At 44.4% G+C, this 15296-nt stretch overlaps 1 pseudogene; it reads right to left on the minus strand.

Moving 5' to 3' along the window:
* Positions 1 to 3368: 3368 nt before the first annotated feature.
* Positions 3369 to 4341, minus strand: LOC147709721 (olfactory receptor 2D3-like; annotated as a pseudogene).
* Between the last annotated feature and the right edge of the window lie 10955 nt (positions 4342 to 15296).

The following is a 15296-nucleotide window of genomic DNA, read 5'->3' on the forward strand; positions in this document are numbered from 1 at the left end:
AATGCAGCTGTCTGTGTTCCCTCTCATTTTCAATGTTTAAGAACTTCGCTCAGCAGCTAGATGCTGAAGGCATCGCTGGGATTTAATCCTGTCTCATTCTTGGGTGTGTACCTTATGACAGGGTTAGGAAAAAAGTCAACAAGCCAGTGATTTCATAGACAGAGCTGAACGACAGTCAGCCACAGGTCTGTCTTAGCTGTAAGAGCTAAAACATGAGCCAAGTCTTCAAAGGATTTGCAGTTTAAATGTTATTTCTTGAATGCGTTAGGTACTTTCAAGCATTGGATTATGTCACTGCATTGAAGCGTGCATGGCATCTATTACAAACAATAGTTTTTGAACATACACTTTTTCCCACCCTTAGAGATGTCACTATGGCATTAGCACTGAATGTATGGCTAATATTATTTGTGTATGTGTTTATTTAGCAGACATACTGAACTGATGTACGAAGCCAGCTTGCAATGCCTGCGGTTCTTAATATGATTGCATTTGAGACTGCAAAATGGCATCTTGGTATATAATAAACTCATGCTGCATTTCAGTAAGAGGTTACATAATCTCAAAATGGGTTTAGAAATCCATGGAAAATTGCTATTTGTCAGAGGTATGTTTAGAGCATCAATTCCTAATGAAATGTATCATGTTTTACCACTAAAATCCAGTTGCAAAACTTTGAAAAGTTAGACTCGTGAGATGGGGTGGTAACTCGTTCACAAAAAATGTCGTAAAAAGGTTGTTAAGATTTCTTTACAAAGTCAATGTCTTTTCTTAAATGCACACTTGTTTCCTTTTGGAAAAATAGACTATTGAAATATGATCTCAGGCTTGGTGGTTTGCTGATCCCGCAGACCACTATTGCTGCAATGGCATCCAATCATAATGAGTTGCAATGAGTGTCTTAACTCATGAATATTGATTTAGTAGTTCAGTTCAGTTGCAGCCCCCTACAACTTGGAATGTTGTGAACTGAACTATTAGTACAGGTTGGTTGACAAAATTCATTTCCATTCGCACAAACGTAGGTGATGAATTTGCAGCCACTATTTGTGAATTGAAATCAGGCCCTAATTTCCTTCAAGATGATTTGCACAGGATCACACAATTTCGTGAAGTGGGGAAGCTTGGGTTGGAACACAATTTCCTGGTAAAACGTTATGCCGAAGCTACTGGACGAATATCTCCCTCTTGCTTTCTATGGGATCATTGTATGTCCTATTTAGTACAATATGTTCATTAAATACATACATCACATGGTAATTCATTCTAACACAATACATGTTTAAAATGTCAAAAGGTGTTACTTGTCAAATGTACAAAGCTAAGCATAAGGAAAGGCAACAAATTATTTCCTGTCAATTTCCCCTAACTGTAAAAACAGAAAAGAGAGAGAAGTTCAACCTCTCAATTGCAACATCACATTGGTTATCCAGAACAGAACCCTACTTTCTGCAAAGTATTCTTACTCCAACACCAGAGAAGTAAAGTGTTGGGACTTCTCCCTCTCCTCGCATTCTATGTAGAATGTTCTCTTCATAAAGTAATATTTTAGATTGCAGGCGCAGAGTTGTCGTGCATTCAGTATTATTATTCCCTTTTGGCACAGCAGTTGAAGAATAAAATATAGTGCTTTTAAGGCTTGACTTTGCTATATTTTATGCCACCAGTGCTCATGGGGAAAGGGCTGAGCTAGACATTCATCCCAAGCTTGGCCACCTCAGGTTTAGAGCAGCAGTGTTGTTCCATCACAAAAATCTTCACAAGTCAAGACAGGCACCCAAAGTTAATTTTTCCTGTCAATGGTATACCAAAGTCCTTATAAACCTAACTATTCGGATATCAACAGTACGTCACTGTATACCATGGAACTTATATCCCTGAGCACATGATTTCCCTGTTGGAGGAGCTGTACTGTTCCTATATTAAGCAGCAGTTTAGAGTGATGGATGCAAGCCAATTCCACTATGTAAGTATTTGTTCATCTGTGGCTAGTTGAAATGTTGAGTGATGTGGCACCGACAACTGAAGACTCAGCCTTCACCCGGAAGTGGATACACACGGACACCAAATGGGCACTTTGTACCCTTTGCTGATATGTACCATTTGGATGGCCAGACCGGGAAACATCCTTTACGACACAACTTTTACAACGCAGTGCCTTTACAACGTGGTATTTACAACGACAACCATTACAACGCATTGTGCTGGGGGGCGCTCTAGGATAGGGAATACGTTTAATTTACTATCCAACACCTTCCCTAGTGTCCTCGGGGACTGGAGTTGGAATAGTAAATTAAACTATTCACTATCCAGCACCCCAAAGCACTATGCGTTGTAAAGGTTTTCATTGTAAATACCGCGTTGTAAAGGCATGCGTGGTAAAAGTATGCATTGTAACGTCATACATCCGACCAGACCACTTCTTTGTGGCCAGGCACTTTTTTCCAGTTCCAGGTTTCCTTTTACTATTCATTCTTACAAGGCCTATTCCTGGAAACTTTATTATATGAAAATACTAGAGTTAGCAGATGTAACAGCACACAACATTTCAGACTGAGTCCTTTGCCCTGCTTGCTAGTGGGGGGTAAGTGAAGGGAAGGCAGTGAAAACCAACACATTTAAATGAACACATAATATTACAGTCAGTTCTAAAGCAGAATTATTGACATATTACAATACATCGGTGCCTGAATGAATACACTGTGCTGTCAGTATGGCAATGTTTCAGTTTACACTTAACTCTAAAGGGACTGCCACCCAAGATTCCAAGTAGTACCAGCTGCTCTGTTCAGTAAGCCCTGCACACAAAGACAGCTTCCAATCTTGCCTTCTTATGTGCATACCAGGTTCAGCATGCAACGTCCATGGATAGAACATGCTGCGTGTTGCTATGTATGTTGTTGTTCTCAGTTCTGCCTTTCAGGTGATGGGTTGTAAATAGAACTGGGAATACATTGATTGCATGGCTGCATTATTGTTAATAGTAGTATACTCACTAGTGGCCCTATCTGCTTTGTGTCCATGTCATACAACGAGTTATCCTTCTTAATGCTGTGCTGAAAGACCTTCATTTTTCATTATCAATCACATTTAACTTTCAATAATTAACATTCCTTATAGATCCAGGTTCTCCAGCCCTGATATTATGTTCAATTACAACCTACATTAATCAATGATGTGCAGGCAATAATGATACGAGAGGATTGTAATTTGGATTTATGTTCCACCTTTGTTTCCTTGACTCTGTACACTCTATAGTAATCAGTAATTTATTTGGGACCAACTTATAATGTAACCTCGGCTTGCATTCAATATTTGACTAAATAATTCATCTAAAGGGTTTTATTTCACATTCCTACTACTTATTTTCAAATACGCATCTTCTGAATGGCTGCTGAACAAAAGTATGATGTGAATTCCAAATGTGCCCTTAAGAAAACATTCTTCAGAGCCATCTTCACATCCTTATTTCGTAGACTGTAGATAATGGGATTGAGCATTGGTGGGGTCACAGTATAAAATACAGAGATCATTTTATCCGAATCTCCAGAGCTTTTAGACACTGGTTTCATGTACATGTAGATGGTGGTGCTGTAGAATATGGTGACAACGATCAGATGAGAGGAGCATGTGGAGAAGACTTTTAATCTGGCTTCGGAGGAGCGGATTCTCACAACTGTGATAATGATTCGGATGTAGGAGATTGCAGTGAAGAGGCTTGGTATCAAAAGTATAAAGATTCCAAAGGAGAAGATTATCATCTCTGTGACGTAGGTGTCTACACATGCCATCTTCAGAAGAGCAGGGAGATCACAAAAAAAATGATTAATTTCAGACCCGCATAGTGGCAACCGTAGTGTAAGAAATGTGCCTGAGAATGCTACCACACCGCCACATAGCCAGCAGCAGGATACTAATGTCAAACAAATAGATAAGCGCATGATGACTGTATATTGCAGGGGAAATGTGATGGCTACATAACGATCATATGCCATGATTGCAAGGAGCACACATTCTGTTATCCCGAAGACCAATGAAATGAACATCTGAGCGGCACAGCCATTGAAGCTAATCCTACTTCTAACCAGAAGTTGGGCCAACATGTTAGACAATTACAGAAGCATAACAAATGTCCACCAAGGAAAGGTTTCCCAGGAAGAAGTACATAGGAGTGTGAAGCCGAAGGTCACTGATGCAGGCTGTGATAATGCTTATATTTCCAATGAGAGTCAAGATGTATATCATAAAAAATAACACAAAGAGAATAATCTTTACAGTCGGGTCCTGAGAGAGGCCAGTGAGTAGGAATTCTGTATTCAAGCTTCCATTTTTAAATTTCATTGACTCCACTTTCATATCAGCTGTAGAAAAAGAAGACACACATATAATGCATACATTGTGCATAAAGGTAATATTTGATCAGATAGAATGCATATAGTGGATACACCTCTTGATAACATTGACACCGCACACCCTTCAACTTGCACTCAGCACCTTTTATCATTAAAACATGAATCATCCCAATGTCCTTGTACGTCCTATCCATTCTTGTTCCCACAGGTTACATCATCCAACCTGTGGACCGTGGTCATAAGAAAGGAGGCGGCCCTCACAAACCTCAGACTCTGGCTAAAACTCACATTTTCCTCATATTTATGAGGTAAAGTTCAAAAATCTGAATTGATCCAGAACTCTCTAATCACCCTGCAGTCTCAGTTGTCTCCCGATATAAGTGGTACCCTACATGTGTTGGTGTGACCAGTGCTCATAACATGCCAGAGCTTAAAACACAATATGGACACATCACATTTTTACTCTCAAAACCAACCCTCTTTTGCAATTTGGGTAGCTGTAAATTGTGGGCCCTAGTTCAACAAGCATCAAGGCAAAGCTACCAAGCCTGGATATCTGAAAACTATGTCCTGGGATGTTCATGGCAGTAAAACTTTGTGTGAATGTTATGAGGTTTTCTTTCCTGGAATCCCCTTGCAAGCCTCAAACTTTGGTTAAAAACACCAATCTAAATGTCCATACATTTTTGATAGGGAATGTTCCAGAATCTGTGAGGATCCAAATATATCCTACCATCCAGCATTCCTACACATCTCCCAATACAAATGGTGGATGGATCTAGCGCTAGATACTTCGACCACCTAAGAGTAGTCTCCTCCCAAACCTTTTGCCTACTTGCCTCCAATTTATGCTGGATTTTTGCTTTTGCTTGCGTTAGGACTCTGTGCACTGCTAACAAGTGCTAAAGTGCTTGTGCTCACTCCTCTAAATTTTGTTGTATTTGCAATTACCTGAGTGGCATGTTTAATGTACTTGTAAGTCCCTCATAGCGTGGTGTATCATATCTCCAGGGGCTGATAAATGATACTAGTGGGCCTGCACCAGTTATTGTACTACCCACCTAAGTAACACTCTAAAACTTGGGGGCGTTAGAGGGCGCACATCAAGATGGCTGCTCTGTAGAGGAGCTCCACCGGCCAAGTCATTCATCCAATGAAGATCCTTGCCTTCCTGCCCATGGTGGACGCCAAAATAGTAAAAAAGAAAAGTGGAGCACTGCGGGCTGGTTTGGGCGAGCTAATCTATCTGCTGCGTGATCATTTGGCCGAGAATGCGACTGGTGAAATACCAGGCCCGCGCTAACAACATGGCAGCCCAGGAGTGCGGGACTGCAGTGACCCACGAGCGCTGTCGGCTGCGGCTTGTTGGCGTCAGAAGAATATCGCACTGTTGCGTTGTCAACCTGTGCACTGCGTGAGTCGGGATGAGAGCGGCAAGTGACCTGGTTTGAGATATCCTGGCACTTGGAGAGCGGGCTCACTTTTGGTCCCTGCCTTGGCGGGGCACTGGTTGTGAACTGCCAGAGGCAGAGTGGGCCAACCTGCCATCCAGGGCCGCTGACTTGACCCGCATCGGGGCTGGTTGGGCCTCTGCTGGGATCGGACCAGACGACCAGGTGAGTGCCGCGGTACAGCTCAGTTCTGTGTGTAGCCCACCTTGGTGCTAACCCTGCTGGCCCTGCTCCTGCTGCACCTGAGAGGCCTATAACAATCCCCGCTGCATGCCCCGGTGATAGGCTGCTGTACAGAAGGATTACTGTGCACCAAGCGTGCATTGGAGCGACAGCACCCGCTACCCGGAGCATCTGACCTGCAAGTGCAGCCTACATTGTGGCTGTATTCAACTGGGCCTACTCCTGCTGCACACGGAAGTCCCTTGCTCATCTTTGCCCCGTGGCCTGGTGGGGTGTCGCCTGAGAGGAGGACTTGGTGCTTGCTGGCTGCGCTTGAATATAGTAGCACCTCTGTCCAGAATTAAAAGTTGGTGGCTCCCCTGTAGGAATCCACCTTTATTTCCCTATACTTTACCAACTGAGGTCACTACACCACAACCCTTGCTCATGTTGCCCTTTGTAGCTGTGCGGAGTTGTGCAGCCCTGTGAGAGTCAAGATCTGCCTTGCCTCTTCTTCCAGTCTTCAGCAGTGCTGCTGTGCTGCAGCGAGAGACACACACAAACCCATAAAGCTTGGCAGAGCCTTCTATTGCCCGTATCACTGCTGGATGCGGACCTTCCTGTGACATTGTTTAGCAAGCGGACCTCTGCTTGTAGGATGCCCCTCATTCTTGTGCACCTCAGCCCAGTGCTACCAGCATGGGGAAAACAGAGCACGGTCAACCCCGCCTAACTTTCGAACCCGCAATATTGAGTAAGGCTTCTCAGCATGAAGCCTCTGATTCAGAAGCCGACACGCCCAGTGATCATTTAACTAATATTGACAAAACTCTTCCTGCAGTACAAGCCAGCTTATTATCCATCAATGGGAAAATCGATAATCTAAACTTACAAATGGATCATATGTAGGCCCGGACGTAGTGGGGCTCCGCTGAGCTACGCGGAGAGGGCGAGAAGCTACGCCCACTACCGCACTCCGCGTAACCCCACTACGCACCTCCCTCCCGCTCTCCTCTACATACATTATTTAAGCACAATACCCTTAATAAAGCAAGTTTAAAGCACTTACCGTGTCCGGGGCTCGTCCGGGGCTCCCTCTAAGAATCGCGTCGTCATGGATACCAATGCGCATGCGCGGTCGGCCGTGCATGTGCATTTCTCCCGAGAAATGCGCATGCGCGGGCGGCCGCGCATGCGCATTGGTATCTATGAAGGGGGGCTATTCCAAGAAGGAGCCCCGGATGAGCCCCGGACACGGTAACTGCTTTAAACTTGTTTTATTAAGGGTATTTTGCTTAAATAATGTATGTAGGGGAGGGCGGGAGGGAGGCGGGTGGCGGCCGGCTTGGCTACGCACACGGAGTGGGCGTAGTGTTGCGGCTACGCCGTCTACTCAAAATGCGTAGGAGGCAACACTACGCCTACTCCGTGGGAGTAGCCGATTCGGACGCCCAGGCCTAATCATATGTCCTCGAAGCTGGACAAGCATGCGATGCACCTGCAGGAGGCAGACACACACGCATTTCCGATGCTGAAGACGACCTGCAACAAGTGACCTCTAGCGAGTCATCTAGGGAGAAAGTGTTGGCTGTAATACAAGCCAGAAATGAGGATTAGGAGGCCAGATCCAGACATAATAACGTGCGCATTACTGGCCTTTTCGGAGTCTACGAACACAGGCCGTCTTGAGACCTACGTGGAAAAGCTCCTTCAGGTGATTTTTGGAGGGTAGTATCTGTCCCAGGTCTTCATAGTGGACTGGGCCCATCGTTCTCTGGCTGATCGCCCCCCCAGGCGCTCACCCATGCCGCAATTTAGCTCGCCTATTGAAATATGGAGATCAAGACGCTGTTCTTCGCATGGCTTGCGAAAAAGGCACCATCACCCATGAAGAGAATACACTTGCCTTCTAAAATGATTTTACCGCAGCTGTGCAAGAGGCAGGGAGAGAATATGAGCTGGTCAAAAAACATCTCATCTCAGATACCCTACGCAATGTTCTATCCAGCACGGCTGAGCATTAAGGTAGATAGAAAGCCCAGAATATTTATCACTTCCAAGTCGGCAATGGACTTTGCCAAGACTCTCAAACAACACTTCCGGACCTTCTCCGGTGTGATGGAGAATGACAGCAGGGTTGCCGCCTGGACGGCAGCTGAACACTGAAATAGCTGGGTCATGTGAGTTGTGGACTCATTTGCACTTTTGCCTTGCTTTGGTCTCATGGTGATCTATACCTGAGTGTATGTCCTGGAGGGCCATGGCACATGTGGTATGGACTATATAAGAACCTGAGCTATATCGATAATGTTGCCCCTACTGTTCGGCCTCATATATTTATTACTGTTGGGGGAATTTGTAGTGTTTTATGATGTTGCAATGCAGCGTGTAGGAAATGGTATTACTTTTGCTTGCCCACCTCATAGTACATCGGGAGGGGAATTGTGCTCAAGTGCCCCCCCCCCCCCCATGGGTGTTCCCTATAGCTGTTTCTTTCCTTGGCGCTGCACTTGGAAATTATTTTGGGATGTTCAGGATGGCTTTGGCACATTGGGGATGCTAAAGTGGGTGGGGGTGACGGTGGGAGGGTGGGGTTGTAGTCGCTAGTTCATGTGGCTGATTGCATTTTAAATGTTGTGAGGTATGCATATGTAAAATCATGCATTACAGTTGAATCATGCTCAATATATTCCAAGTTAAAGCTCTGCATCCAGATCACATGTTAATTTCCGGTCTAACATGGAATGTACAGGGACTTAACTGGCCTAAAAAGATCTGCAAGGTCCTAGCATATCCAGAGCGTCATGAGGTAGAAATTGCCCTTATACAAGAAATGCACTTGACTCTGCGGTGTGAAGTACACGTAGGAGCACAGTGGGCTGGTTATTGTTTAGCCTCCTCATACTCATCCTATTCAAGAGGTGTAACTACACCTATTAAGAAAAGTCTTCCCTTCACCATGATTAAAACCAGCGTTGATGATGCAGGTCGATATGCCATTGTTCACTGGAAGCTGGCGGGCAGTTTAGTTACTATTGTAAACACCTATGGCCCAGACGTAGATGACCCTGCCCTATTTGAATGCATCATTTCCACGCTGCAGAATTGGCCCAAAGCTGTGATTTTATGGGAGGTGACCTAAATACACATTTAGATCATAGTGGAGACAACTCAAGCTACAAAGAGGGCCAATCCCCAGGGGCAGCCCAAGTCATTAACGAGGGGATGGCTGAACTGGGATTGATAGATGTATGGCATCAACAATATGCAGAGAGACTGGAGGGCACACACATTCCCACTGTGCATGGTAGCTGGTCTTGGCTGGATTTCTGGCTGTTGAATGAGAGCGCGGAGGATGGATATCCAAGGTAGAGGGTTTACCCCGCATCCTATCTGATCATAATCCTGTCCAAATTAACCTTCCTATTCCATGCACTGTCCTTCGAGCATTCATGTGGCACTTTCGTTCTGAAGTGCTGTTGGACCCCCTATACGTCACAACAGTTTGCAAGGTAATTGTTTGGTCTATAGTGCTCTGAACCTCTAGGAGGGGTTTAAGGCCACGATTCGAGGCACCTCCATTGACACGTCAGCTGGCATCTTACAAGATCTACGTGGACAGCTCGCCAAAGCCGAAGCCACTCAACAGTGCCTCGAGCGTGATAACAAACGTCCATCCTGTGCTCACAGGTTGCAGACAACTAAAATATCTACATTAGAATACAATGAGCTAGCAGAGGGGGAGGCCAGGTACTTCTCTAGGTGTCATGTAGCCCCTGTGTATAGGGAGGGGGGGTCGACCAGGATGCCATTCAGCTAACAAGATTAAAGCTCGCATAGACCGGAATATTATCACCAAGATCACTAACATGACTGGTCAGGATTATTACACTTATCAGGACATTCTATTACAGTTTAGAAGCTCATATGCAGAATTGTATACCACACAAGGTATGATCGATACAAACGAGTTGGACGCATATCTACTGGATGTTGCCATAGCATGGCTTTCAGATGGGCAAAGGGAGTTTCTTAATTATCCAATTATGGAGGAAGACATCCGCAAAGATATTAAAGCTCTTCCAAACAATTAATTACTCTCCGGGAGGCTTTGATTATTGCTTTACTCAAAAAGGACAAACCGCCCTCTCATTGCGACTAGTATCGGCTGCTGTCACTTATCAACATTGACGCCAAAATGCTGGCCAAGATCCTGGCCACCAGACTTCAACCGATCATGCAGGGCCTGGACCTTCTGGACCATTCCGGATTCATTCACACTAGGTCTACCTCTCATAATTTACACACAGTCTTCGCTATGTTTCATATTCTTGATGCTGAGCTCTAGGCGCCGGCTGTGATGCTTGACGCAGCCAAGGCCTTTGACTCCATAGAATGGAGTTATCTATTTTATGTTCTGTGCGGAATAGGGCTTTGTCCAATTTTTATCACTTGGATACATCTGCTGTACACTGACCCTGTGGCGCAGATTCGAGTGGAAGGTAGTACCCCAGATCCTATACAAATCACCAGAACGACCAGGTAAGGGTGTCCCCTCTCGCCATTTCTCTTTGCATTGATGGTAGAGCCACTTGCCTGCATTATTAGATAACACCATAGAGGCTCGGCCCTCCAGTTCATTCACCATCCCATAAGCATCTCAATTTTGGCAGATGACATGCTGCTTTTTATATGGGAGCCATGCACAATCATAGCACCAGTTCTGCGAGAATAAATTCAGGGTTACATATTAACTGGTCCTAATCAGTGGTAGTGCCATTGAAAGAGCGCACCCTTCCCCAAAGCTTGAATTTCCACTTGTATAGTCGGCAGACCCTGAAAGTACTTCAGGATATGGGTTCATAGAGATCCTAAAACAGTGATTCATGAGAACTATGGCACTGCGTACATGAAATTGGAACAACAGGTGTACAGAGGAGTGACGCTTCTGCTATTCCTGGCTGATCGCATAGCATTCATCAAGATGGTTGTGCTGCCTCTATTTTTATATTTTTTTAGTAATATACTGATACCATTAACCCAACAATAATTTTAAACAGTGTGGTCACTGCTCCTCTGGTTAATTTGGGGGGGAAGCAAGCTTGTGTGAGCTGGGAGAAACTTACTTTGGACTATAAAAACTGAGGCTTCAGTGTGCCTTTCCTTTATTTGTACTATTTGTGCGCTCATGCACAATATGCGCAACCACCAGTTTGGCTCCCATGACTCATCCCACATTTAGCAGTTGAGGATGGTGACGCGCATCTTATTCCCCTAAGTTCTATATTGACTCACACTTACCAATAGACGCCCCACTCTGAGATCAACACTGTTGATGCCACCAGAGCGGCCTGGCATGCGCTAGGCCGCATGGCAGGGAAGACACCAGTATATTCTCCTGTGTTGCCTCTTGCATTTCATTCGGACCTGTCAGTAACGCGTGAGTCGGGAGCTATGCATACTAAAATTAGTAGGGATAGATTAAATGCTGGACTTATATCCCAATGGTTCTTTCTTGACGGACGATGATCTTTGTTATGTGCGGAATAAGACACCATTATTCATATTCCTCTTTCACAGGTTAAAAAAAGTGATACAGGCGCACTATCATACTTTCCCTACCAAACCTCCCAAACTGCAGACCTTACACACCATGCTCACCAGCCCAACACAATGTAAACTCCTTACAAAACTCTAGCAAGTGGCTTGAGCTGAGAAGCCCCTGCAGCACAACAAAAGCATGGAGAAATGGAATGCATATCTGAACCGACAATTGACACAGCAGGACTCGGAGCATTGCTGCTAGCTGACTGGTGCCCTAACATCTAATGACAACCTCCGAATAATTAATTTCAAATACACCCATCAGGCTTATTACACCCCACATAAAATTGTTTAAATATGGGTTCAGAGATACTGAAACATGCGAACAATGTGGTACTGTGGATGCCGACTTCTGGCATCTAGCCTGGGTATGTCCTGGGGTGGTGGTGTTCTGGACTGATGTGATCTGTAAATTATCTAATATATTGATGTTATTGTTAATGTTATTGGTATTCGTATAGCGCAACTGCTACCCGGAGATGTCCTGGCGCTGCATCAACATTGAATTGCAGTGTTCTCCACATATATGTTTGCTGGGCTTAGTGGCATTCTTGAAGGGTGCAACGGGCAAATTTGTGAGAGTGGCGTGGCGTCTGGCCAAGAAATATGTGGCAATGACGTGGGAGGGCACGGCCGGGCCTTCAGCTGCACAATGACTTAAGGATCTAGTATACTGCCGGGAAAACCTGGTGTTCCATGCAGAGGAACTTCCTACCTCCTCAAGACCTAATGACATTTAGGAGCCTCTGTTACAGTAGCTGAGATCTGTTAAACAAGACAAGTACCCTAAACATGCGTAGTGTTGAGTATGTTTATCTTTAGCTTGTCTGTATGATACCTCACTATGTTATACTTTTCAGTGATTGGTTGCTGAAATTGAATATATGCATCATGGCCACGGGATGTTATGTTTGTTTATCTACTACATGTACCTTTTATGCTGTCTATGTACACTGCATTTGATTCAATAACACCTTAATAAAAAAAAATTAAGTAACACTCTAAAAGGTTTTTATATTCCTGCCATTGCAGCCTGAATGCTGTGCTGCACTGCCATATCGACGTGCTATTTAAATACCTTGCCTAGTCCTAAGCTCCCCTTTTATTACATATAAGTCACCCCTGAGTAAGGTCCTAGGTAGCCCATAGGGTGCAGTGCTGTGTAACTAAAAGGTTGGACTTTATAGTTTTACATGTCCTGGCAGTGAAAATTTCACAAATGCGTTTTTTCACTACTATGAGGCCTACCCGTCCAATAGAATAACATTTGGGATTCCTTATAACCTTCAATAAGCTGGAATTCCTAATTGAGAAGACATAGAGCTATTATGTTTGGAACCTTTGCAATTGTAATGATAAACCCTCTTTAATGGTGAAGTCAGATTTTTCATCACATTTTTTAAAATGCCACTTTTAGAAAGTTGATTTTTTCCTGCTCTTAGCGTCTGCAGCCTGTCTTGGGTCACATGACTAGGTTTAGCTGACAGTTTGACTTTGTCAATTCCTCCAAGACAGTCAAACTCTAGAGGGATTACGTGTACCTCAATGGCTCAACACTGGTAGGATGCTGGACTGCTACTGTACATGGAAGGACTACTTTGCTGCCTAGAGCCTGACTTAAACCCTCAGAGGCCAGCCCTGCATCTACATTTGTACCGAGGACTATCATAATTGACTCCAAAGGCTAGTTTACTGGCCTGCTGTTCTGAGCCACTGGGATATAACTGGATCCCACAATCTTGAACCCACACCTGGACTCAGCCTGGGTGAGTCCTGAACCCACAAGAGGCCTCCATCCACTCGTTGAACTTTGGTTGTGTAGCTAAATATCCAGACGGCCAATTTCTAAAACTGAGGGTAAAAAAGGAAAGATTGTTTGACCAAAAAGTGCTCTGAGATCCAGGAGGAGACTAGGACCAGCCTGCTTGCCTCTCCGTCTGATGTACATTGCTGGTTGGATTGACTTCACTTCTTCTATGCTACATTCTTCTCGGCAGCAAATCTGTTTCAGCTGTCTTTTGCCAAAAGGGTATCTGGCCTTGTAGAACTCTCTCTGGCTGCAGCCTTCTGCTTTGTTCTGCTGAAGATTTTTTGGCTTCCATTTTAGTGACTAATTCTTTTCTGCAGCTTCACTCCACGGCCATCTGATGACAACGCTCCTCCTCCGGCACTCCTGCAGTCTTGCCCCGCTGAACTTCAACCTTCTCAGACATTTCTCTCTCTATTTTTGTCTAAGTCCGAAGGTAAGTGTTGACCAGGCCCAGTTCACATCCTGTATCAAAACTGTGCACCTTTGTGGTCAGCCTTAACTCATGCGACCAGATTCCCACAGTTGAGAATGTTCTTGAGTTGCGTTTTCACTTTATTACTGTTTGTGTGCTGCATAAACACTTCACACATTGTATCTAAATTGAGCCTGACTGCTAATTGGGTCAAGCTACCCCGGGTAAATTTAGTGATTGTTTCACCTTGCAAGGAATTGTAGCTGTTGGATGACCAGGGCTCACACCTCAGTCAACCAACACACCAATTTCTCACACACAATCTCTCAGTTCTCTCTTCTGGTTTCCATGAAAAGCAATGATCCATCTAAAGATAGCTTGTCTGATGCTCAAAGCCCTGCATTATGATTCACCGATGTACCTATCACAAAAGCATATTATTCCCGATGTCATATGCTTTTTAAGGAGTATTGCAAACTATGAGATTAAAAAAAAGACAGGACCTAACCACACCTTCTCAGGAGCTGCCCTGACAATTTGGAACTTTCTTTTGAGAAGATTTGGACAGTTTATCAACAATGACTTTCAAGAAAGATATTAAAAGATTTCCTAGCATAATTGATCTGGTCCAGAGATGACTCCTGGATATCTGGCTGATGCAGGTATCCTATGTTTTGGCTGTTGCACCATCAATAAGGGTGACTATGGTTGACTGATGAAATATTTAATGTAACTTAACACGTACATTGCTCTATTTATGTTCTTCCGGTTGTCAGGCCATTTGTCCTATGGACCAACACCAATAGCATTTGGCCCCTAATTTGTTCTTCCTTGGGGGTAGGTCATGCTCTCCTTGTGGGTGTTATTGCACCCACAGGGTAAAACAACCATAAAAACATATCCTCCAAATTGGCTGACTTTTATTTTTCAAGTGCTAACCCCTAATAATATGCTTGCCATTTTGTTTTCAACTGGGGAAAACAAACATGGTACAGAATAATTGTGGCCCATCCAGGGGGTCAGCCCATATTCCACAGGGACATAGCCCAAAAAAGACCAGATATCACTGGTGTCCAGTATTATTCCTGGTGAAGGATCGCAACACGCCTGCGATCTATGGGTTGTATTAACAGGAATTTGAGAAAGGCATTGTTGTAGACTTTTTGCTTTCCAACAATATCTCCTTCAAACATGGGTAGGCATACTGCACCCTGAAAATACACCTGGTATGTGAGAAAGCACTCACCTGATCGGTCATTGCTGTTCAAGATAGGTTTGTGATGTCAGTGTGCCTAGCAGCACCCTTACATTAAAAAAGGGTTTGGGGATGAAGCAGATGGGATTCTGATTAAGCCGCGTCCTCGTCCCAGTAATCCTCCAGTGCAGGCAACAGAAGTTTATTTTTTTATACTCCTCAGCATCGACCTTCAGCTCATGGCCACAATGAGGAGGTAGTATAAGCTTTGGCCACTAGCCGACGGCAGCACTAAATGTATTAAAGCAGT

Source organism: Lissotriton vulgaris, chromosome 6 (assembly GCF_964263255.1).
Source record: "Lissotriton vulgaris chromosome 6, aLisVul1.2, whole genome shotgun sequence".
Lineage (NCBI taxonomy): Eukaryota > Metazoa > Chordata > Amphibia > Caudata > Salamandridae > Lissotriton > Lissotriton vulgaris.